The sequence below is a fragment of the Camarhynchus parvulus genome, chromosome 4 (genome assembly GCF_901933205.1).
Source record: "Camarhynchus parvulus chromosome 4, STF_HiC, whole genome shotgun sequence".
Classification (NCBI taxonomy): Eukaryota; Metazoa; Chordata; class Aves; order Passeriformes; family Thraupidae; genus Camarhynchus; species Camarhynchus parvulus.
The window spans coordinates 51,210,106-51,237,510 of NC_044574.1; the positions used below are offsets into that span (position 1 = coordinate 51,210,106).

At 38.1% G+C, this 27,405-nt stretch overlaps 1 protein-coding gene across 5 annotated transcripts in view; it reads right to left on the bottom strand.

The window, feature by feature from the left end:
• Window positions 1–27,405, bottom strand: part of BMPR1B (bone morphogenetic protein receptor type 1B) — a 231,162-nt gene that overhangs the window by 119,975 nt on the left and 83,782 nt on the right. For 2 of the 5 annotated variants that reach the window (XM_030948089.1, XM_030948087.1), the window contains exon 3: window positions 22,441–22,502. The exons of 2 other annotated variants lie outside the window; for them this stretch is intronic. The gene's annotated coding sequence lies outside the window, so the exon portion shown is untranslated. Of the gene's footprint in view, window positions 1–22,440; window positions 22,503–26,637; window positions 26,694–27,405 lie in introns of those variants that run through there. One more of the 5 variants, XM_030948088.1, reaches the window with a different exon arrangement.

Genomic DNA, 27,405 nt, shown 5'->3' on the forward strand with positions numbered 1-27,405 from the left:
CTACTTTATGAAAATCTCCATCTGAGTCTTCATGCACACTGTGGTTTTATTCCATATAATGAATAAGTGAATTTTATCCTCGATTAAATGAAGACTTCTCCCCTGGCTATGTCTGCCAAGTAGTGAAAAAAGTCGATGCTAAAAGCCAAATGTAGATTATGAGTTCATCTCACAGGTTCAAAAAACCTGTGGAGTTTGCAGACCTAAAGCTGTCCAAAGTTCTACTAATAGTAGAATTGTTTTTCTACCTCTCTGCTGACCATTTTCACATAGGACACCTCCAGTATCAGTCACAAGGAGCTTAAATCATTTGACTTCAATGTTTAAGAAAGATTTGTTTCAGAATTTAGTGTCTCTGGCAAGGAAGTGTAAAGTACAAGACTAATATGGTACACCATGACCATATTTTTCTTCCAGTCTTTCAGTGGTCAATACCCATCTGAAGGCTCCTATTGCATTACAGAAACATACTGCCAGCATCCAACATCCCAGTATTGCATGTGAATTATTCATTAGAAGATAGATAATTGAATTATTTTGAGTCTATTTCTACTTCCTGACTCTGAATTGTTTTTTCTCCTAACCTCTGAAGTTCACCCAAAATTAGAAATTTAAGGCATCATATAAAAATATCACAGAAGTTTTACCTATATAGGCTGTAATTACATTTCCTAGTTAGTTTAAAGAAGGAAGTTAACTGAAGATGTATATATTGGAATCAACTATTATGTCACACCCTATAAAAGATGGCTTACACTCCCCTTTCCCCTTCAGAAACTTTTCTTGTCTTCTCTTTTTAATAAATGAAACTTGGAGTGAGCTGAGCAGATCACTGAAGCTGTAAGACCAAATTCTATAACATTCTGTAGTGTTACCTTTCCTCCAGCCAAGAAAAATAAGAAAATAAGTGCCTCTGAGGGTTTTCATAATGTAGCTAAAGCTTAGACAAACCTGTATTAACCACACAAGAACAGCAACATCTGTCATCTAGGCCAGCACATTTTCAAATGCAATGTATGTGAAATTGTGGTCATTCTGAGCTTGAGTCTTCATCACAGCCTGCTCTGCACAGCAGGAAAGTCTGTCAGCTGTGCAGACACTGATGAACGTGGCTTCAGTGTGCTTTTAGGAAATCCAAAGAATTTAAAGACACTGAATTATTCTTACAGGCATGCAAATGCTGTGATGGATTGGATGCTTGTCTTCACAAATGAATAAGGAAAGCAGGGTTAAGGCAACGCTTGGGTCACTAATAACAACTTGCAAAATGTTGGAAGGCTGACGTCAGAGGAGGAGGATTCTCAGTAAAGGAGATAGGATGTCTGTAGGTCATCAAAAATCTTTTTAGTCAACTGTGAGAAAAGATGCCAATGCATACCTGACCTTTTATGGCCTGAGGTCAAGCATAAGGAACAGTTTATAGCACACTTTACAGCATGATAACTCTTTACACTTAACAAAAATTCCTTCCTCATCTCTGAAAAATGATCAACTGCAGGCCAATGCCCTAGTGGTTGTTTAGTATAATAATGTTTCTCATTTCCTCACTCAACTGACACTCATTTGAGACACCAATCTTTGAAAACAAAGTTAGTCAAAAGATGCAGTACTCATTTTTAAAACCTAAAACTAATTTAGTTGTTTAATCAGAAGTAAATCAAGAGTAATTTCAGCTGGATTGCTCTGCTTCCCTGTTCAGAAATGCCATAAGCAACAGAAGGCACAGCTATAGCACAAGGCAGCTAACACAAAGGAGACACACCTATAGATTACTTGTTCAGAATGCCTTCTTGTTGAATTATCTCATACAAAAGGTCACTAAACAACTTGAATCACATAGTCTAAGCATCAGTGTCACATTTATTGTAAAGTCAAAAAACTGTTACTGGTACTGTGCCCCTTTGATACTTCTCTGCATCACATCATCTTTGACTGCCTGGTAAAATGAGGATATCTGTTATCACAAAGGGCTAATTTCTCAATAATGCAGAGGATGGTGAGTTCTTACAGTGAAAATAAATTGAGTGGCATTTCTTTTTCACTGAGCTAATCTAGTCCATAATGCCAGTATTTATAGGATTAAATGACTAAGCAGTGAAGGCAAACTGCTCCTGTTAATGATTTCAGTTTTATTTTTCATAGATGTCACTGTTTCCTAATGTTTCATGCAGGTTTAAAAGCTGTCCACATGAACAAACATCTGGAAAAATGCTGAAAGTGGGGGAGAAAAGGCAGAAGGGCAGAATGATTTGTGGCAGACTTCCAGTGGGAGAACAAATGTGTGAAGTCATTAATTAGCAGAGATAATTTTCAACACTCTAAATTTAGATGACACATTCCTCCATGTATTCCTCTAGGAATACATGTATTTCTTTACATGCATTCCTGTAGGAATGTATTCTAACATAAGAAAAGGAGTTGCTGTCATGGAAGGGCACTCTGGAACACGTCCTTTGTTTTTTTGCACATCTTCATCTAAACCAGCAAAAGAAAGCAGACAATTGCCCTTTTAAGTGTTTAGATACACACATACACACGTGTGGAATCATCCATGTACCTAATACAAATCCATGTAAGAAATTTGGTTAGAATACAGACAGAAGTCTATAAAGGTGAACCGCTTTCTAGAAATTCGGCGCAGCATGTGTTCAAAAGTTTTAATTCCACCTGTATTATAAGCTGTAATGAAAGTGTGATCTTCCTTAAAAAAATATTTCCTTAAATTTTCCTCCCAAGCTCAAATATATGAATTTAGTTATAACTAAAACATCACCAGTTACTTTCAAAGTTTAAACCATCCTTAACAAGCACTTCAGATACTGAATAAACACAGAATGAACAGAATTACTGTCACTGAAAAAAACTGGCTTGCAAAAGAGGAAATACTAAAACCACAAAAGGTCAATTCATTTATAAAGACCACAGAATTCTCCTTCAAGTAATAAAGTTTTATGACAATGAAAAATTTTTATAATACTAATAGCAAAATAATTTGGGGGGAAATAGACTACAGACAGTAAATTGCACACGGCTGCACACATTGTTCTGTTTCTGGAAAATGAAAACCTAAGTCAAGTTTTGTGAAATCTGAACTTCAGATGAGGTTCTGGGTTTTTAGTTTCTTCTCCCCCATAAGCAAAGTGATTAGGCTGTTCTTGATTATACACTCTGATCTCTTCAGCTAACATGGCTTCTACTCCTTGTCAGGTTTGACAAGCACATTTTCAACAGCAGCACTGATTTCACTTTTATTTAGGTGTGCAAGGCGGATAATCTCACAGTGTTGTCAGTGGTGACTGTAAAATTGTTTTAATCAAACATACCTGACAAAAATTAGTATTTCAAATGCCAGAAGGAATACATTGTAAAAAACCACAAAACAACCAATTTTCTTTCTCCTCCTTCACAATGTCTATTTGAAACTCACAACAAGTGCCAAAAATCACAATAAAACTCTATCATATTTCATTCATCTCTGAATTATGAGCCATTCTAATACTCTTCACTCATCAAGGTGAATTCTTTTCAGCTTTAAAGAATTTATCTGTAGGCAACTCAAAGTAAAACAAAATTTGGATTTTTTCAGTTGGTTGCAGTTTCACTGCACTGTAACAATTGCTAGCTCTTGCTCTGCCCTAGTTTTGTCCAGGACAGAGGTAATTTTTACAGTGGCCAGGAGGGGAGCATGTCTAAGGCTGGGATGTTATTTGATACCACCTCACAGTCATGGTCATGCTCAGGAGTAAGGGACTCTCACTCCCAGGGAGAAGGGTGTTCCCTCCATGAGGAAAAACCGTGATGGGAAAAATGGTCCATTTTTGTTTTATTTTATGTGGAAATAATTTCCTTGTCTCAGATCTTTGTTATTAATATTGTTGCTGTTACTGTTTGTTTTCGTATCTCATTGGTGTTTCCAGTAAATTGTTCTTACCTCAACCCATGATCTTTGCCTTTTGTGCTTTCAACGGGAGGGGGAGGCTCAGGGACCGGCAGCACCATTTCAGCAGGACTACTAAATTGGAGAACACTACTCCTAAACCATGACATGCTCATGAAGTTGATGGAAAACAGACCAATTTAATTTTTAATTTATGTTATTTTCTTAGATACGCCCATCCATGATGTCTCTCACACCCGAAGAATTACAACATGAAAGAGGCCACTCTCAATGACCACTGCTCTACTACACAGATGGGCCATGCTGGCATAAGGGCTTTATGTGTTTAAGAACAGTTTTCACACCCAAGCACTATTTAAGGGTCCAACCTCACAGAGCATTGAATCTACCCACAGTAACTAACAATACACTTGAACTGCAGAACCAAATTCTATTTATTTGGTGAAAATAAATATGTAAGAGCATTGCACTCCTTGTGCATTAATGAATGAGTGTAAAATATTTGATTATCCATGAACTCACTGTTTATGAATGTGGCCAGAGGGAACTGCCTCCAAACTTAGAAGAAAGGATGGGGTGGGAAAGGAAGACTGAATGCACAGTGGGTCCTTCTAGAGGTGCATTATTAACTCTCCACCATATTCCTGTTTACAGGCATGCTCTTGCTCTTTAAGCATGCCATTGCTTACCTTTGACTCTAAGGGTCTTTGTTTCCAAGCAATAAATATTTCGGACTCCAGGGAGCAGACAGGAAGATCATACATGACTCAAAAAAATCTTTTACTGTTGATAGATTATTGTAAGCACTTATTCATTATTAGCTGAAATGCTGCTGACTGCACACTTAATAAATAGCCTATTTGTTCTTCCAATTGAAGCAATACTGTAAGAGGACTTTTGAAGAGAAAACCATTAAAAACAAAGACATCACACAGCAGGTAATTTGCAGAATGTGGTTTCAGTTTTCTATTTAGTGCAACACAATCAACAAATGCTGCATCAAAATTTCTGCTGCTTCCATAAAATTTTTCTGTAGAGCCAGGTACGCATACCCCTTAAAAATGAAGAATTCAAGAAACAAGGCATTGAGGTGAACTATAAGTACACTTGTGTAGCTTTATAACAACAGAGCCTAAAAAAATTCTGTCTTCTTTGGGCAAAACCAGCAGTCTTGGCTCTCCCAGGGAATAAACGTTGCCCTGAAGCTCAGACAACAAACAAGGTGAAGAGTCCACTTTGCTGCAAAACTCCAGCAAGTTGTCAGCACAAAAGGCATACAACTGAGCATTCCCCCTTCTCCCCTTTTTGTTCTTATAATGAGCCTAATCTCATTTAGAACAGGAAAATATTCACACTGGAAGTTCTTTTGTCTTCAGTCAGTCTGTATAAATATTTTCAGCTATGCTCTCAATCATTGTTAATTAATCACTGCTTTTAAGACCACACTTAATAAACTATGTGCAAGATAACTGTCTCAATGGCAACAAGAAGGAAAACAATCACAATTTAAACTGCTTAAAAGGATTCCACACAATTAAGAAATGGATTAGAAACATATTGTACAGGAGGAAGAGATTAACTGTGAAGGAAGAGACAGAAATATTCAAAACATATGACTGAAGAGTTAAATTTAAAAAAGCACCAACCATACTCAGCAGTTAATTATAATGAATTTTCAAGCCTGACACATATAAGAGCTAATACTTAAGTGATCCATTCCTGTAATAAAAACAGCTATATCACAAATATGTAATCTTCTATTTCAGTATTAAAAAGCTCTAAAACAATAGGATATCCAAACATTTCCAAAACGATTCTGAAAAAAAATCACGTGCAGAGCTTGTGCTCAAGCACAGTAAAACAATACCTACAGGAATAACAAAGGGAAAACATCTCTAATAGTGCCTGTTTTTCTATGGCATTGTGTGGCAGTGTCATTGCAGCACAAGTGAGCACAAATGAGCTGAACATTAACAACAGTGAGTTTACTTAGGCTCTGCAGTCCATCATGACTTCACTTGATCACTTTGGCTAAAAAAACAAACACCTACAACAAAAAGCAAACAAGCCATATCCATTTCAGCCTGCGTTACTTAATGTGTGCAGCTATTTTTGAACTTCAACATTGGGCAGCTCACTGACTCAAAGGTGCTGATGGCTTGTTTTCATTGACTGTGAGAGTAAATTATGCCACTTATCTAGAAATGCATCTCTCAGAGGTGCCTCATTTTATTTCTGATGTTGGACTTCACTGAACAGCTGCATGCCTGCCCTCACAGCTGGATGCAAGCTGCTGGACAGCTATAGTACTCACAGCAGAAAGAAAACAGAGGTAATGATATGCAGTGAATTTGGCTTGTTGAATCAGACTAAATATTTGGATTAGAGTCCAATTTTTTATAATATATATTGAAGGCATATGTGTGACAGGAGGAGAAATATAACATAAAAGAGTAAGAATTACTCCAAATGCATGGGAAAGGCAAACTAACTGCCTAAGTGTTTCTCAGACAAATGCAATTGATTCCTTTCTTGCAGTCCTAATAGAATTAATTTTCTAGCAGAGCTGGTAACTACAGTCTGGCATGCCTCAAGTATTGTGGAAGCTTTGATTTGATCACTGTGACTTATGTCCTTATTTCCACAGCTACACTTAGTTCATGCACCTTTCCTTTTCTTCACACAATGAATGTAGTCATGTAAACATCATTGCAATATATTCTAATGTGTCAGAGTCCTCTGATTTAAGATTTAGTGCTACTGTGACAGATGTTTTCCTTGGTTATGTTATCCAGAAAAAAAAAATCCACACTGACTCTGCTGTTGATGACAGCTATAGAACCACACAGAGTTTACACTAATCTAACAGCAACTTTTTCTATAACCTTGTCATAAATCATGTCAACAGCACCAAGACTTCATGGCAAATTTTGATCCTTGTATGCTGTCAAGCTTCCTTCTTCTGAAAAGCTAAGATTCCAAATGCAGGAGAAACATGGAGCACACTAGGTTCATCCTTGACAGGAAATCTGAACGAGCTTCAAGATGTGCAGTCTTACCTGAGACTGTTTGACCCGTTCTACAGTTAGTCATTGATCCACTTACAGAGATCACATGGAAATTGGAGATTGAGTACCACCACCATTTTGAAATGGGTTTCAAATCAGCTTTATATTACACTACTGCTCTTCGTTTTACATTCTCAGACCCTCCCATGAGAAGAATGAGTTCTAACGAAAAGATGACTGTCACTTATATGAACACAAAGTAATTACAAGTGCTACACAACATGAGAAAGCAACTGATGAAACATTCCAAAAGCGACACTGGCAACAACAAAAACAATTTTAGTGCTATCTCAATTACTCTTAAGTATTCACATTATCTAGGAATGCACAGGGTGTTAATTAATGAATTAATGAATTAATTAACACACTGTGCATTGCTCTTACTTTTTTTAAACTAAGTTTCCATGCTGTCATCATGGTGGTTCAAGTCTGAAAATGGTAATACATTTCTTTTATCGTGGAAAAGGATAATTACTTATAGCATTTTCAGATCAGCCCAATAAATCGTTTGGTCACTTCTGATAAGAATGAGATAGCAATCTTTAAGACAAAACTCCAAATTGTAATTAATTATTTCATACAACCACACAACAGCTGAGGTTTTAAGGCACCTTGGAGAGAATTTAATGCCGCCGTCCTGCAGGGCCATCTGGAACAGGTTTCTGAGGGCTTTGGCTGGATCTTGAGCATTTACAGGGATGGAGACTCCACACCCTCTCTAGGCAACTTCTGCCAGAGTCTGAGCACCCTCGCAGTAAAAAGTTCCCCTCCTCCCTTACGTTTAAACAGAATTTCCTGTACTTCAGCTTGAGCCCATTGTCTCTCCTCCATCACTGCACACCACTGAAAAGAGCCTGACTACATCCTCCTTGCACCCTCCTTTCAGATATTGTACACATCAGTGAGGTCCCCCTGAGCCTCCTCTTCTCCAAGGTGAACAGTCCCAGCTCTCAATCCTTCCTATAGGACAGATGCTCTGGTCCCCCAAACATCTTCATGGTGCCTTTCCCGGACTGGTTCCACTATGTCCACATGTTTCATGTGTGAGAGAACCCAGCACTGGCCCAAGAGCTCCAGATGTGGCTTGGCTCAGCAGTGCTGAACTAAAGTACAGAATCCCCTCCTGCCCAGGCAGGAGTGCCCAGTGCAGCCCAGGAAGCTCTTGGCTCTCCTGGCCACCAGAGCTCATTGATGGCTCATGTTTTTGTTACTTCCACAACCTTTTCTATTCTCTGAGTTACTGTTCTGTCAATTTTGCTTATTCTTCTGCTTTGCTGATTATATGAGTTTTACTGGTTTGTGAGTTACCTCATACCAGTGAAAATTCCTCTCATTAGTAAAACAGAATAATTTAGTAGTTATTGCATATAACCACACAACAGTTGAGGTTTTAAGGCACCTTCGAGAGAATTTAATGCAGCCATCCTGCAGGGCTGGAATCTTTTAATCTTAAGGTTGGTGGTTTTTTCCTAAAAAAGCAAACAAAAGCTATGGAAAAGAGCAGGTGGACTGAGAAGAAAATAATCATCCAAAATATGCTATATAGAGATATTGAAAACACATCTGATCTAAATGATGGATTTGAAAAACAGGCAGAAAGAAGAAACATCTTGGGAAACGAATGGAAAAATTTTCACTGTGTAGCACAATTTTTTGGTTGACCACGAATCATAATTTATTCAGTCAGGTATGGATATTTCCAGAATTATTCACAGTCTTGGCTCATTCTCCATCGCTCTTCCCAACATGTTTTTTTGCAAAGGGATAAAATGTAATGAAGACAAATCCATGTGTTCTGTTAAATTATTACAAATGTCAAATTATTTTGTTAAATCATATTATTCTGTCAAATTATTAAAAACAAATTTTTGTTTACAATTTCCCTGCATTCTACCTATATCACACCCAAAACTTTACTGACTGGTTACTAACAGAAAAGGATGCCAAGAAAAGAGGAAAACTATTCTGAGTCCCATTTCACATAGCTGCAAACTGATTTTATGGCAAGGGTGAACATGTGGCAAGAAAACCAGTTATGGCCCATGGGGTTAAGAAATGAAGCCATCACACATCTCTCTCTACCTGTAGTTATGTAACTGATTAAAAGCTGATTAACACAAGCAAGCAAATTTTGTTCAGCTATCTGGGAAGCCAGCAGCATAGGAAAGTATGCTTGTGGAGTTTTCCTGCAGCTTAAAAATCCACAACTAATAAATGTAAAGAGAATTCAATATTTTGACCCTCTGTATATTTTTCACACAATTTCTAGCTGTATTGCAGAAACATAGTCTTTGTGCTTCCAAGCATCAGAGGAGTTAGGCTGGAATTGGTCAATAGCAATTGAACATTACTAATGGATGGACTTACAGATGTTCATAGTGGTCACAAAATCCTGGTGGGAAAGCAGTCTCAGAGGAATATTGTATTAATATCTCACATGGCATTTAAGAAATGTTCGAGCTGTAGGAGTCAGAAGAAATTGGGCACTCAAAAGTGAGGGTCCATAAAAGCAATTCATGGCATCATCTGTTGTGCCATATATCAGCTCCACAGAACCTCTGACAAAAACCTGGGTGTCTCATCTCTCCTGCAGCAAGCACACATGGCTCAGCCAGATGTGCAGTTTGCAACTTTGGTCCAAGTGGACAAGACGGTGTCAGCACAAAAACATTCAGCTGGGAGGAAGAGAGATGGCATTTTTCAACAGAAAAACACTGGAGGAATAAAAATAATAAAAATCTTCAAGAGTAGGAAATATTTGCCCATTTTACTCTTTATTCTAAGAATGAACACTTTGCTTAGCAGTCATGAGGGTTTTAAAAGCATTAAGTCAGTTAGCAAAGCCTGACACTCAGCTGATATTTTACCTACTGCAAAATATAAGAACAGAAAATGCAAAAGCCAGCATCTGACTGGCTTTTAAACTTCTGGTTGGCCATGATAAATTGCTACTTTATTTTCTGACTATAAACTTTCATCATTAAACTAAAAATAAAGCAGCTCAAAGATTAGCTACAAATAAGCAAAATTCTGAATGAAAACATACTGGTAATGATTTATAGGTTAACTATTTTGTCTGGAAATGTTTTGGTTTTGTTTTTCCTGAGGAATAAATGCAGTATGCAAGGAGTCATGTGTTTTTAAAATAAGATAGCATTTCTTAAACTTAGAGTTTTCTGCAATCAGAAGCTGAGACAGAGGAAAATAATTTTAGTCATAACATCTTGTGATAGAAAGGTGTTTGGGGTTATTATGTCCCCTTCCAGTGAAGGAAAGATATGAAGTCCAAAGGAAAAATGTCAGATACTTAACACAACTGGAGCCAGAAGGTTTCAAATCTCCAGAAAATGTCACTGATTAGACAACACATGCCTAACTGGACAAAAGCACTTCTATCTCTTCTAAAATGAAAAAAAGAGACAAGAGAAGAATAGAGAGGAGGCAGCTCCTGGATTATCACTAGAAAAAGAAGAGAAAGATTTAGTCACCCTGATGGAAGAGAAGCAAACTGCCCAGAAGAGGCTCAAACATTCTTCAGAGGGAGCTGAAGAATTTGGAATGAATGGATTTACTAAGAGAAAAAGAGTAACACCAATCAACTTAGCCAGAATTAACATGGGAGAAGAGCGATTTAAAGCATTTAATTCCCAGCCAAGAAAGAGAAGCATGCATAAAGAATGGGTCAGTTTTTCAAACCACAAGGTGTGCATGGCTGTGGGAAAGAGTGAGGTTCCTGTGTCTTTAGTACTGAGTGAAGATACATAATGAAGAATACTCAAGAAGGAGAAGAAAAATTTTTAAAAGTTTTCTAGAGGAAAAAAAAATCATTGAAGAGTTTGCAAAAGGCAAACATGAAAAAAATAGGATTATCGTATATGTGCAAGAATTCACATTTTACAGCAACTAGAAGTCCTATCTACTAACTTACATGAAGGAGAAAAAAGAAAGGAATTTTGCTAAAGTAGAGAAATTAAGCTAACTGCTAAAACCTAGAAATGAAGCATTTATCAAGATAAGGGCAAGACATAAATATTGCAAGACTCTTATTGGAAAAAGTTAAAATAATATAAGCTATATTTACCTTTCGTCTATCAAAGAGAACAAATCCAATGGATTTTATTTCAATCTTCACAACTTCAAAGTAGTTTCATGAAAACTCATGTGTACTTACAAATCAAGCAGATTCCATGTCAATCTCACTGGTCCCTTAATTTTTGATGCTGCTATTTTATCATCACAAAGCTATTCAGATTCAACAGATTGGCTTCCAAGCTAGTTAAATCACCAAAAATATTAAGTATTGTTTATTATTATTAGCCTATATTTGGCAAAAGTCAACAAGACTACACTGCAAGTTACATATATTAGAATTTATATTTTTGAATTTCTACCACACATGCCTCAAATTATGTGTCAGGGAGGCACCAGATCCAGCATTCAGAGTTCCTGTATGTGATACACTGCAGTGTAATTTACAGCAGACCTTGCACATTAAGCTTTCATGGTGGGAGCTGAGTGTTTCATTACTTTTTAGAGAGAAATTTGGATGACACTGATTTGTCCCACATACACAGACCTTACACATAACTGCCTGTGTTAGTGTGTCTCGGCTGATTCAGGTCACATTTTCTGCTTCTCTCCTTGACTTTTCTTGGCCAAAGGTGCTGTTCATTTGCTTATATCAGACTTTCACCTTATATTTTGGCATGTCACCATATACATCAGTATTTCAGCTCCTAAGCAATACTTCATACTATAATTACATTGCTTTGCTTCTCCACCCTTGTGCACTAACACATTGTGCTTTAATCAAGGATTGAAAACAACCTCTCCACCCACTCAGCTAGCCAAATGCCAAAGTGTCTCTAGATTTCTTAGCTTTCTTTTGGCTGGAAAATGATCTTCCAAACATGAACGGGCAGTAAGCATCATAGCTGGCTTCTCATGTTTGCAAGCAAGTAAACAATTCTTCGGATCCCTCTTCAGCTGCAGAGATGTGTGCCAAGCTGCAGCAGCTCATGGCTGTTCATAAGAACCACGCAAGATGCACCGAGAGCATCAAGAAACAGTTGCCTGCAAGGATGAAGCAGCAAGGAAAACATTGCTGAATTCAAAGCAGAAGGATGTCTTCCTCCTCTTTGCTACGGAACACTAGGGTTTAGGCTCTTTCCAGGCCCATTTGTCACATCCTACCAGAATGCTGATATAAAGGATAAGCCCACCCTGGCACTCACTGCAGTTCTGTGGCAGCACAGCCAGAAAAATCCTACTACTTGCTGGTGGGAAGGGAGAAATTCAGCACACAAAACTTGGGAAAGACTCGGAAAAAATCAGTCTGTTGGAGGGACACATGTGATATGTGTTGAGGCTAAAGGCTTTGAAGTTACTAAGTGGTCTGCAAGAGCAAGTGGACCAGCTCATACCAACTGAGACCAAACAAGGCACATGCCTTTCCTATGGAGGCAGAAGAGTAAGGGACATGACACATAGCAGGAAGGCAGCATCTGACCAAACACACTTCTCCCTCACACCTTTCTTTCCTCGCTCATTTTTGGTCCATGTGTAGATTTAACACAGAGGCATGTCTTTTTTTCATGTTCAAATCCAAGCCCTCGTCAGTCACTGCCTCTGAACACAACAGGAAGAATGCCAGCCCAACTATTTTTCACTCCAGCACTTAGGCACAGGCTACATTTTTCAAGCCCTGGCTTCAGCCTCGCTCTCTGGTCCAGTTCTTTGAGACGACACGACTGCTCACTCACACCTCATTCTGCAATGTGCAGAGAGAACTATTTGTTCTCTTGCTGCAGGGGTGTAAAAGCCAAATTGTCTTGGGACTCCAGGGCAGCCCAAGGCTCACCCTGCAGCTACAGCCTCCAGCAACAGCTGGCATTGGTACAGCACGATAAAAACAGCAAACAGGCCTAAGACAATTAAACAAATTGATGGTCTTGCTACTGAACTTTGGTGCTTTAATAATACTTATTGCTTGAGAAGAGATAAATCTTCCCAAGATGGAAAAGGCAGTACAGTCATCACACAGGGTTCAGTGCAGAGACAAGAGACTGCACATGTTACTGCCCACCACACCAAGGAGATGCTGAGGAAAACACAACTAAGAGAATGTCAGCTAAAAACCAGCCCAAGTAAACAGGTTTTATATGAGGGATCTTGTGAGTGGAGGAGTGGAAAGGCAACAGTTCCACTGTTTTCACAGTGTCCCTGTGGAAGGACTTGGGAGTACCTTGAGCCTGATAATCCCCAAGCCCAAGGGCACCCACACAGCCGCCTGGCATTGCAACCCAATTCCTTTCAGCACATGTAGGACCCTCAGTGAGTCTGAAAGCAGCATTTGTCCTTCTGTATTGTACAAGAAAGCTGAGTACTCCTTACAGATTCCCTGCTCTCACCCCACAGTAGAGAGGGGCTTTCCTTGACCACTATTCGATAGTCCACTGGTACTGAATCTAGTCCCCAAAATCATTCAATTAGCTGTTTTTCTTAAATCTGTGCCAATAAAACTATACAACACTATAAACATTTTCCACAGTGGACTCCAAGATGTTTGGTGCTCTAGCTGGAAACACTGCTCCTTTTGTTTTCATATTACAGCAGATCCTTTTCGACACACTGCCCGTCAAGCCACCGAATATTTTTGTCTTCTATTCTCTGCAAGAAGAGCCCTAGAGCCCTTTTGAAATCTAAGCAAGAGACTTATGACCAGCTATTGGTTGACTATTATCACTACAAATCTAAGCACATTACAAAATCAGACTCTTCAGAAAAGCAGAGCAATGGCCAGGGAACAGTCTTCCCTTCTGTAACTGTTCCAATACACAGGCAGACCACACCAGGAAGATCAGCATTAACAGGAGCTTACAGGACCCACAGCTCTGAAGTGGGGAGAAAGAAACAGACTCCATAGAGAGCAAAATTTCCTTTCCATCAAACACTTAAGCTAAAGCTAAGGAAAGGAATAAACCAACTACTCTGATAAGCTTTGTCAGTCAGGGTCTATTAATCTTACTAATTGAAAATATTCTCCCTTTCTGCCCCATCTCTGAAAAGTTCAGGGCAGTAAAGCAGGAGAAGAAGCATGACATATGCAATCCAGCAAAGCACCATGCCCATGCTGCTGCAGGCTTTTCTGTAGAAGGGCTGACAGAAATGCCCAGGTTTCATATAGGCAAAGTTTACAGGGAGAAGCAGTATTGTTTATTAGACCAACTGATACAGTTGGAAAAAACAGACAAGCTTCTGGGCATAGAAAGCCTTTCCTGAAGGAAGATTTGTCTGTCTGAAGCATCTGTTTTTTCCAACTATATTGGTTCATCTAATAAAAGATATTACCTCTCTGTGCAAACCCTGCCCCCCTCACCAGTCTTTGAATATTGTGGCTGTGGCAGCAATACTATTACAATTACTTTAGTACTGATGGTTTGCAGTACAGACTTCTGCATTTGGTCTAACAGGCATCAAGTCATTTCACAGAGAAAAGGCTACCATTTTTAAAGGCAATAGCTTATTATAAATTATACTCACTGCCAATGTGGGCCAGTGTAAAGCTGATGTTGATGAAGGCCAAAAATTTCCCCACCCCCAAAACCATTCCAAGTCCTGTTATTACCAATCGTTTCGGCAAGTGACACTTGCACATGTGAACTACACCCTAAAGGGTTTGTCATGAGGATGCACACTTAAAAAGCAGAGAGAAAAACACAGAAACCAGTAAAGCCTTTCAAGCACTGTGGCCCTCAAGGAAGGTCTTTGTGTCTTATGTACTTTGATGTTCTGAGTCCTTCTAGTGGAAGGGATGAAGCAGCTGTCTGACCTGCTGCATGGGCAGGCACTGCTGCTAGGAGATGCACAGACACCTGAAGATCATGTTCAGCTTATTGAGACATACTTTTTGTTCCATAGTCTGCCACTGAGTTTAGCACAAATCTAATTGAAAAGCATTCATATTGCAAATGAGAAAAATCAGTTCTTGCCCTCAATTTAAAATACACTGTTACTTATTATAAAAAGGGCCATGTTTAGCTACTCTTCACTGCTCTCTCTGCTCTCTCAGGTGAGCAGATTCACTGTAAGAAGGGTGTCAATAAAAAAGCCACAGTTAAATAATTTTTCAGTGAATTACATTTTGTGGACATATGCTATTACTAAGACATAGTCTGAGTTTTATTTCAAACACATATGAAGCAAAATGCAAAACATTTTCCATTACATGTCTGAAGAATGGTAGAAATTTTTATTACAGATATGTTTGCATTCAAATTACAAATGAATGATCCATATTACTGTTTGACTCAGTGGGTAATTATAGATCAACCTCATTAATTTCAATGGAATTTCTCTACAGTTTTGCCTTGCCACACAAGTTTGAATTGATGTGGTAATTATTACAAAATTACTTGACATTTTATATATTGTAGTTCATATGTATCAATGACTGCAAAATTGTTTTTCACCACAAAGTGTTTCATCTCTACAAGATGGTTGATATTTTGCATTTTTAAAATAAAAATAACAGCTAAAAATAAATTTATTTTGTAAGCAGAATTTTTATAAGCTGATCTGGCAAATATTTATCTCTAACATATATTTAAAACCTATTAATACCTATTTATGTAAATATCAGTTACTTTCTCGAACTTTCTTTTGGGGGTAGGAAGTGGAAAAATGATTTTTTAAAGAAGTTTATTTACAGAAATGAACTACTAAAACAATCCACAGCCTGATTACACACCCAAAATAGGCCAGACTAACCAGAAATGCAATAGCAGAGAACTATAATTTTGAAAACTATATGGGGGTTAAGAGAAGGGGAAGGAAGAAATTAATTTCTGCATGCTTCAAAAAAGAAAAAAAACAGTAAGCTAAAATCTGTAGGACTAAGTCCCTACAGCTTTCCCCATACTAGAAAATTTTAGAGTTATGAGTAATGCCTTTATACATAACATGCTGTTTCTTCACTTTGCTTTATAACTACCTATAAGTGAAAATGGGACACAAATTTTGTTCCACTGAAAATCAGACTTTTACACTCATTTCAATGTAAACAAAAAGGAGAAGACCAAAAAATGTGCTTCAGAAATTGCCTAACATTGGAATAAAACTGCATTTTTGTTAACCATGCCACCCTGGTGTGAGCTGACCTTCAAAAGGGTTTGTGTGGTTTGAAGCTGTCTTCCCATCCAGGCTGTGGTGCAGCCCAGAAGCCACAGATATCAACCATTAGCTGCTCAGTACCATGTTGCATCAAATATTCGAAGGAATGACATTCTGTAGGCATCACACATTACATATAGTCAGTGTTGGTTTAAGCCTTCTGTGGTTATGAAACGGAAGGTAATTTTCATGTGTTCTCACATCTGGGCTAATAATAATTTGCATTAATATTATTTCTGTATCATGTGCTTTTCAAGGCTGCTTTAGGACATTAATGGAGAACAGGTCAAGCAGTCTCTCTTGGAGTCCTTAAAAGATGAAAAAGGGCTGATAATTGCCAAAAGGTATTAGTTATTCTGTTCATGAAAATATTTCTCTACATGCTCTACAGAACAGGCACCATTTGATGAACACCACAGACAGGAGCAATGCAGCCATTCCTCATCTAACTTCTCATTGCAAGGTTAGTATTGATTTTCTTGGAGCACTTTTCAGTCAGCTCACAGCCATACACCTGGTGCGGAGACCATCCCCCTGCTTCATGAAGAAGAACATGCTGCCCTTTTTTCCCCACACATAGCAGAAAACACAGGTGACTTATGTGAAAATGGAGGAAGAAGGCACTCCAAAAGACACAGACTGAGATAACAGCATTAATGGATGATGAGTTGTCTCATGGCCATATTACACCCTAAGACTTATCTGGTCTCTGAGTCAGGCACACAGTGTCATGTGTTTCTATTCAGAGCCATGGGAAGGATAGTTTTTCCTTATACCTGTTGCTTTTGTTGTGTCAAATGCAGATAGTGAGGCATGAAACATACCAGGCAACATGGCTGGTTTGCACAAGTTGTCTAAAAGAAACTAAAACTCCAACCAAGGTATTTCAGACAGCATGGAATACAACAATCTAGATGTCCACATCCCTCTTTGATACCTTTCATCTGTTTACAGTATTTACAGATAGAGCAAGATAGAAAATTACACATAACAATGAGATTGATGAATTCCTAGTTGTATGTAATACTCCAGACTCCATGTTAAATAGCCTCTAAGCCATCCCTGAATGCCAAGATGTGCAGAGAAACAAGGAAGAAGTCTGCTTGGACTGAACTGGAAAGAACTTTAAAACCTCTATGCACAGTCTGCATAAGAATATTAGGAAAAAAAAATACAGTAAAATTCTTCATGCAAATTGCCATCTGGGCCAGGAAGCTGAGCACAATACTGTTTTCATCATCTTTAATGATGCACAGTTTAGTTCAGGAGGAGGGGGGAAGGAAATGGGACCAACCTTTGACCAGTATGACAGCAGCATAAGTAATCCCTTATTGCATTATGAAATGATTCATACAAGGAGACCTGTTACATTACTGGCCTGTTAACAGTATCACAGCTCCTTACTTGGACTTTTTTTCATTTTGTTTTACATCAGACAAGCCTATTGCTGTCATTTGTAAAGAACAGAATAGCTGCTACAGTTTTAATATCAAACACAGGAAAAAATACACAGCAGCTGTTCATATTTTCTAGGAAGTCTGTTATAATAATGATGTCATGGAAAAAGGCTGGAATCTATTAAAATGGATCAGACAGGCAAGCCATTCAAAGCCTCCAAACAATATGCATATACAAGCTGCACTATGTACCTTACATTAAAATAAAAACACACAAATAGGGGAGTTCCTTAAAAATATTACTGAGATCAGGCAATTAAGGTAATTTCATAGATTTACTTCAATAAATTCAGTTTACTACTACAACTACCCAGTAAAGCAAAACACAAAAGCTACAACCACCTCACTGTCAATTAAGCTCACTTTCACCTATAAAAGTATTTAAATCTATTTTTAAATCACTGGCTCAAGCTACAAAGAACAAAGAAGCTCTCCCAGCAAAAGAGCAGCAGTGAATAGTTTGGAAACTAATAATCCAACTTCACTTGTGTTTTTCCAGACTCCACCAAGTCAACTATGTATGACATCAAATTTTGAAGATTCTGAGTTACACTGATGAGTTCATAAGTAAAGGGCATATATTACAGATGAAGCATTATAAATCTGAGATCAAGTTAAAAAGACATTCTTAAATCTCTTCCTTTTCAAATCATCAAATAGATTTTGTACCTGCTAATTAAAAAATACCACAAACAAAAACCCAAAATCATTCCATCAGGTCATCTGAAAAGATCTGTTTGATGACAGCCCTGGTCAGTTTTGCATATGTAAGCTCTACTGCACTCATTATATTCCTTATTCAGCTACACTCAACATTACAACTACAGCCATCTAGTAAAAAAAACAAATCAAAACTTACTATCAGAACTCCAAAATTCAAACTGCTAAGCAGAATTCAAACCCCAGGAAACAATGACCCAAACTTCACAGACACTTCCACACTGAGGCCATTAAACACCTCCTCCTGCACATGGGTATGTATGAACAAATTTGAGTTCACACAAGTCTGACTGCCAAACCTGATCCCCACTATCCTGCTCACATTTCCAGTCCCACTAAAAGGAGGAGGTTATGCCTGCACTAAAAGCCATAGGTTAGGCACACAAGTGTCTCTGTGCACTTCTCTAAAGACTCAAAAGATTTGAGCCAGGGCACAATAAGATGAGTCTGAATGCCTTATCTTAGGCACCTCACAGTGTTCATAAATTTTCACTTTAAGCTGTTATTGCATATAATAAAATAGCGTTAACATTTCAGATGAACATTCAGGGCAGCTTATAAACTATTCAGTGATTAATGTCCTTGTCTCATGTTTTCAATTTTCATTGCTAGTGGAGGTCATATGTTATGATGTCAGCTTGAATCTAGATTTCCATTTTAAGCAAATTTAATTTAAATTATGATCCGAAGGCATATGGTAACAGACACTTAAAAGTTCCATACTGAGTAAATTTATTCACTCTGCTAATAGGATAGATTTCACATTATGGTGCCACTTAGTCATCAAACAAACACAGTTTGGGTGGATGGTCCCAGACAGTAAAGATGCCATAGGTTGAATGTGCAGGAGCAGAACTCCTTTATACCAAGATTTAACAGCACACTTGCCAACCTTGAGTGCAGGGGTTTGCAAGACTTGGCCAATAATAGGAAATTAATCAAATCTCCAGAGCATGATGTAAATTGAATCTGCCAAAAGGATTCAGAAGGAGGAAGAACAGAAGTCTTAAAAGATATCTGAGCTGGAGGAAGGCTTGGGGCATATTTTCCTTAGGAGCTAGTGGGATGGAAATGCTTCTTGGGGTCTCTCACTACTAAGACACGCATCCCTTTATTCTGCCATCCTCATCAGACTGGAGAATTCCTCACCAAATTGCAAAGTGAAGTTTTACGAGACAGCTGAGATCAGACGGGAGTAGGTGGCCAGTGAAAGGACTGCTCTTCTCTGTCCCTCCCACCCTTGCCCTCCGTCTATTTCCTCTGGACTGTCGCTGCCTTTTTCATGACCCTGTCTGTGACACCACCTTACACAACTAAACCACTTGAGAGCAACCTCTGTCTTCTTTCTCCATGCTCTCTAAAAGAAAGAGTTCTCAAGTGGTTGTGCTCCCTAAGACAACTCACTATGGGCCCAAGTAACAGTCAGCTCAATAATCTGATTGGTTTCAAGCACAGGGTATAGAGCAACAATTTTCTGTATATTGCCATGCCCTTTTCTCATGTACATTGGTTCCATGCGAAACATTAACAAAAATTTATTTCAGATTAAGTTATTAGGTTTGATGTTATGGCTTATTATTATTATTATTTCTTCTTTCCATAGAAGAAATGTTCATGGAATACAGTAAGTTAAAGTCTTTCTCAAAGTAAAACCAAGCTCAAATGGGTTTGTCAGGTATGCAATGCAAGAAGCACCAGAATTATTATTGCTTTTTTCTACCATTTATTATTGGGTTTTTTCCCCAGTAATAAATGGTAGTGCAGGTATACAAATTAAATATTTGTATACAGCCTTTGAATTACAACAATTTCTTATATTGTAAAGCAGTGGCAGAAACAATCAGTACAACCCACTGGAATTACTTCAGTCATGACATAAGGAAGGATATTCAGAATTTACATAGTCACTAAAATGTCAAAGCTCATTTTGAATCGGTCAAGTGTTTAAAAATTCCTGCTAAAAGAGTGGGCAATCTTCTGTAGCATTTTACAGCCAGATACGTATAATGCAACACATGCCAGCTCAAATGTTTTGTATTACACAAGTATAATTCTAAAAACAAGGACTAGTGCAGGGACTACATGGAGAAAGCATGGACCTACTCATGGGGTTTTCTGTGTTTAATTTACTAAGGCAATTTTTTTTCCCCCAAAAATGATTGAACGGACCAGGAACATCGTATAATCTGTCCAAGGTATTGCCTTCCTCCTGGGAGGCATTTTATGCACAGAGTAATCCAAAACTCTTCAAAAGGTTCTTAGTATGAAGCAATAAAGCCACTTTCATTTATGCAGATGTACAACCAAAAGCCACGTATACATCCACACAATTAAATTGGTTCTATTATTATCCTTGTACTCATTTCAGACTCAAGCTGATAAACTAGCTAGGATTCTGCAGAAGCAGGAATAGCATCATGTAGTTAAATATGGTATATAGACTATTAACCTTAAAATGTCTCAAAAAACAGTATTTTAAAAACATTCTTTGTTAAAGGAAATATTTCAAAACTCAGCTTAAAACATGCTTGAACAGCTAATAATAAAACTATTCATTTTCTGCAAGAATGGGAGCAAAGATTTGGGACAGAACACAGAAAATTAATAGGATTTTAACAGTCTTAAGAATCTGTATATACCATGTTCCCATATAAAGATTAACAGATAAAAGATTATACTTAGTTCATTTGTTTTGTATATATACTTAGTTCATTTGTTTTGTAGATAATGTTTGGAATATATAGCTTTTTATTTTTTTAATACCTCCATGCAACTTACTGGCATTTCAAGGTTAGCACATCCATTTTTATAAGTAATGGCTACAACTTTATTTTAAACTTAACAGACATTCATTCTTTTTCCTTTCAAAATCTAGGTATAAGTAACAAAGCACCAGAGTCTTATAAATTTTCTAACACCAAATGCAAATTAAGTCGTGAAATTGCTCTAGGAAAAGTTCCAAGAATGTAAACCCAAAGGAACTTCAACACAATTTCTCAATTTCAGGCTCTTTATGATACTGAGGCAAAGTAACAGTATATGGTGCAGTCAGGAAGCACTATCTGTGTATGGAAAAATGCTTAATTCTCCAATTTCAGCAACTTCCTGCATTGTGTTTATAAGCTCTAAGATGAAATAGATGTATACAAAAAGGAAGAAACTGAAAGGATGGCAAGGGCTCTGTAGATTAAATAGCTCACAAAGTTTTTAGTGGCCTGGAAAAGTGGATTGGCAGTTCATAACTTAAAGGACATCACAGGTTTTGTAAACATCTATCATATTTCTGTGTTTCTGCATCCTTTATTTGGGGTCAAGTGAATTGCTTACCTGCATTGTCTCAGTCTGCATTAGAAGTAAAAAACACACAACTCCTCTCCTTATGTGATAAGGTAAAACTGCTCACATTTTGTTTTTACGTCAGCTCTGACTATAAGGCTTTACAACACCATCCCCAGCAAAGTGGGAGTTTTCCCATTATGAACTGAGTAATTATTTAATCCTTCAACAATCCTCCTGAAAAGACTCAAATCCTTGTTTCTTAAGCATCCAGCAGGAGTTTTAGCAGATTGTTTAAACAAAGAGCTGATGACTTTCTGCTCTGCAGATCTACTTGTTTACCCGAGGGGAGACATCAGTCAAAGAATGACAACTTAACTCGCCAGGCATGCTGTTATTTAGCAATAACCCCAAGGGGACTAGGGACATTTCCTGCACACGAAGTTTAGGTCTCCCAATGGGTATCTGACAATATGAGACAGACAAGGAGAAGCAGCTCACACTAGAGCCGTGCTGCCAGCACCTGGTGTCTGTGTGCCCATTACCTCCAGCCACCTTCTCAACTGGCTCCCATTTTTCTGTCAGAAGACAATTCTTTACAAATCCCATCTTGACAGACATCCTGGGTACTAAGCATTCAAAATATACTAACATCATTCACACTTGACATCTGTCCTTCAGACATCTGTCTTTCTCAAATATCCTGTTTGTATCACTGTGAGCATCTCAAGTGATTTTTTGTCAGCTTTTCAAAGTGTAGTTCAAGAAGAGTGAACACTTCTGTGTTTACTTTATCATGGCGCTTATTAACAGCAATGGTCTTGATAAAATTAGTTAACTCAGTTCTTACCTGTAGAATTAGTAATTTTCAAGAAGTATTCTTGTCTCACAGTTTAAGTAAGATGATATAATCTACAACAGAGCAGAAAAATATATCAATTACATATGATATTGTACACTTAACATTAGAGTTTAGTCACACTTGAGCAAACTGACAGATAAATTTTTATTTTCATGGTGTGGCATATATTTTATGTGGCAAATATCAAGCAGCAATTGTACAATATTGCATATACTTACTAATAAAAACTACCTTTTTCCTTTCCCAGTGTTACTGCTCAAACATGAAGATGTAAGAGTTTTATCTACTTCCATGCATTACTCATAACACTCATGCTGTGGGTAGATGGATTAAATAATTAAGGTCCTGCTGACACAGTGTTTCTTGTCACTAAACACCCCAATCAATTGAATTAGGTGCTTTAGGAAAAGGTGCATGACTGGGCTGAGATGCACTCAACTCCCATCAACTTCTAATGAGCTCTTCAGTAAAAACATGCAAAAAAACCCCCATACTCCCTACAAGTATGGATCTGATTACATCCCAGTGAAGCCTAATTATAAATTAACACCCTGAACTGCAGCTAAACAAAATACTGTGCGCCCGAGTTTCTATTGACCAAAAAAGGCTCCCTGTCCAAAAAGCAGCCACCACACTGCAAAAACATTCCAGCCAAGACAGCCCACTTTTGTGTGTGCCATCTCCCACTGAGGGCAGAAGCTATGGGCTCTAACCTTTCATAGAAGTTGCTGAAAATGCCACAGGCATCACAGCCAGTTAGATCTACTGTTCTTTAATCTGCATCTAGTGCCAGACTTGTGCCAAGTTTTTCATTTATTGTTCACAAAGGCCTCTTTGCAGACTTGATTTTACAGAGAGACTGACAGAGTCAAACCAAGAAGTTTTGTTATAAGAAACAGTCTATGTGAACAACTGCAGAACTCAAATAAGTTTTTCTTTCCCGGTTTGGGGTTTTGTTTTGTTGTTGTTTTGTTTTTCTTCTTCAACTAACCTACCTAGGGCCAGCATAAGTTGCCTCTGCTCTGGGAGAACTTTCTGGCATAATAACCATTACAAAAAATTAATGCCTAGCCTACCTAAACAGCACAGCCCTGAGCCAAAAGCCAGCAGAAGAGAACAGCAGCAACATTATTTCACTGCTCAAATATCTGAAGGCCACAGTGTTGAGCCTTTGTTCTCTGTCCTGGTTCTCCAAGATAGACAGGCAACCACAAGCCTCAAATTACACTTCATTGATCCAGGGAAACTGAGGTGGTGTTCAGTTTCAGTTCTGCAACCTGCATGTTGACCTGCCTGTTTGTTGGCCTAAACAATGAGATTTCAGGAAATGAGGCGTTTGCACTTTGTCCAAGTCTTGTTTTCAGAGAGGGGGATCTCTGCCTCAGAGGCTTAGGTTGGTATGGAAGGAAAGCGTAACATCTGGACCCAGGCTCTTGGACTGCATTCCTTCCCTGAGAGAGTCTCTGCTTCAAATTCAATATGACCAAAATAAACACAAACCTAGAAATGGGAGGTGGTCTCAACTAGCTGGAATTCTTTTAGCATAATGTTTTTGTTACCTCTGGTAAAAGTGGAGGATATATTTAGAAAGAAGACAGGGAGATTACAATCGTTTGTTCAGTAATATTTTACAAACTTATATTCCCACATTTGGAAGATTTCATACAGTCCATCAGTACAAAACCAAATCCTAACCATTTGCAATAAAAAATATATAGCTTATAGAAATTTGAAGAATTCACATAACACGACATTAATAAGATCCACAGTAATGGAGTGCCAGCAGTTAAATGTAGAAATAACCTATATGATAATAAAAAACTTCAGTTTCTCTATAAAATAACTAAAACTCTCCATGCAAACTTCCCATTAAGCTAAATGACAGTTTAAAGTTGCTCAAATGTGCAATGCAAGAACTCCAATTTGAGACTCAAGCAAAGACTTTTGCTTCGTTCTTTCTTTCATGCCATGAGAACAATTCCAAAAAGATGCTTACAAATGACCTATCTTAACCCCCCACCCACCACCCAAAAAACCCCATACAATAGGAATAAATGCCACACAGGGCATTTTCAAGAAACAATGTTCACTTCTCTCCTGAAAGTAAGAAACACTATCTCATTGTGCTCATGTACGGCAAATAGAAGCCTAGAGTTTCAGTTATTAGCTTGCAACCATAAAAGAATTGTAATCTGGTGTCTAACTCAATCTGCTGCAGAACTTTTGTATTAGCTTATCTTACTTTTAAAGTCTACATAACTTTAAAGTACTGTTGGACTTGCCTTATGCCTCCAAGCAACATATTATTATTTATTCTGGCTAATTGATTTGTCCGATTCCTTGACCACGTTCAGAAGGCACCTTCTGTTTGGAAAGAAAATCTAGTACTTATGAACTTAAGGTTGAGGATACCCACCAGAGCCACAAGCAAAAACTTTTTTTTTTAAACAGCCTAACACACTTTTTTGTGTGGTTTTGTTTGTTTTAACAAAGACCTTGTTGGCTTTTCTCTTGATTTTGCTTAAATTTAGATAAAAGATTTATGAAATCCATGCTTATAAATCAGCAGCCACTTCTTGGCAATCTGAAGCTATTTTTATTCAGCAACACCTGAAAAATGCCTATGTTGCACAAGTTCATGCAAGTGCTCCACTGCAATAAGCCAGGATCCTGAAAAGGCCAAAAAGGACAACATTTCATCACATTAGTTTACTTACTGTCTATCGCAAACTCAGAGGAGAGCTCTGCACAATAAAAACCACTGTTGCAAGCTCAGTTCAGAAATTTTTCTTGCTCGGAGAGTACCTCAGGTACCCTGAAGTAATTTATTGCAGAGATCCAGCTATATGTCCCACTAGCAATAGATGGACCATGCAGAGTAAGTCTCCTTTCCCATTCTTAGGTACCAGATAGCCTTTTATTGTACAATAATGTCTTGGCTTAGTTTTTCCTTGCACTTCACAGCACAAGAAAAAGAGACAGTAAAAAACAGAACAAATAGAAACCCAGCTGAGACAGTTCCTTCAAAACTAGCAACACAAAATATTAAGTTTCACCTTCTTATCTAGAATATGTAAATGTTGCAGATTCTGATCTCAGGCTGACTTCCACTGACAAGAGCACTATGGCTGCCTGGGGAGCTGCCGCTGCCCATCTGCTTTACACTGATACAAGGCTGCCATCAGATCTGGGTCATCTCACCTTGGAGTTTGCCACACACCTAAATTAAGGGATCACACACAAATGTGGTTGTGCAATATAATTTACTGGCAAAAAATATTTTTAGACATTTCCCTTCCACCCGCTAGTTTGAAAACAGTGATTTATCTTCATAAATGAAAGAGGAATTTCTTTATATTTGCTCTTTCCAGTGTGTTTACCCACACGCCTATGGAAAATAGAAAAAATATACCCATAGTATATAAAATATAAAATACCAGAGAATTTTAATATCTAATAAGGTATTAAAATGCAGAGAATATATTTTCTGCTATTCAAATATTACAAATATGTGCACCTAACACTATAGAATCATAGAACATTTTGTGTAAGAAGGGACGTTTTAAAGGTCATTTAGTCCAACCTCGCTGCATTAAATGCTTTATAGCAGTCACATGAATATGCACTGCCTAATAATCACTTTGGTGGGTTCATACATGTTACTATTTGTGAAATGCCTGTGCACATCCTCTCGGATGACAGAAGGATTTAAAAAAAGGATTTTAAAAAGCAGCCACCAGAAAATGCATGAAGAGTGTGATGTGCCAAGCTGCCGCTTGCTGGTAGCCCCTGCACCACTCCCTCATGCTTGTAATCACAAGTCACTGGTATGCTGGGCACACCGGCAGAGAGCTGTGCTCTCTTCACTCAAATCAAGCAAGTCCCAGTGGAAAGAACAATTCGGTGTTCCAGCAACTCAACACGGAGCGCTGACTTTGAATAAACTTTAACGAGGTATTCATGGCTGAGAAATAACAGCAGGGGATCCCTGAAAGTTTCAGACTAACTGGCAGATGTCTTTCTATGTCAGAAAAAAAATAAAACGCAAAACCCGACCCTTGTTGTTCTGAATACATAATGAGTCACATTACAGAACTCCAAAGCTGCACCTCAACCAAAACATGATATGCTAAGCATAGCTGTAATACAAAAAGCATGAAAAAAAGACAGAACTGCTGGACTCACGCTTGAATGGCACATTCCATCTTATGTTCACAACTCCAAGTCACTGCAAACATCAGCTCATCCGCATGTACACAACTCAGGTGCATTTCCTGTGTCCTCTGCCATTGTTTTCTCAGTCACAACAAACACAAAAGAAATAAAGTATTGCATGGGGAACCAATCTTTCTGTTCAATTTACAGAATCAGTATTCTCTCTTATGTCTCTTTTAAGTTAGATTTACAGCAGAGGATGTGGCAAAAGACAGCAAATGATGAGTTGGTGGAAGCAAGAGACACCTCCCACATGGGTCCCTGTTTTAAAGGACGCATAACTGAGAGACTCAGGTCTATAGCATAGATTTACTCTGTGTAGTTCTTGACTAGAAACACCCAACCAGTTGAATCAGCGATATGTCCTTACTTTTCAGTGTCTTAGAGAAGGAAAACACAGCTTTTATGAAGCTAATGTGTTTAATAGCCACCAAATTAAAGGACAGATTATTAGAATGGTCTTTATTAAACATCAGCTGAGACAATGAATGCCACCACTCAAAGACCAGCATTAACTTAAGTTACACTTCTGCTGTCTCTGCCAACTGTGCTCAGCAAAATTCTGCAGTTCTGCGCCACTCAGTGCCATCTGATTACATTAATAGTGGGAACTATCAGGGTTTTGGATCAAATCGCTCATGGGGACTAAAATGCAATAGCCCCCAACTCATAGCCAGAATTCCCTAATTTGGGAAGTCACTTTGCTTGCTCTGAGCACAGCCATGGTGAGGCTTCCTA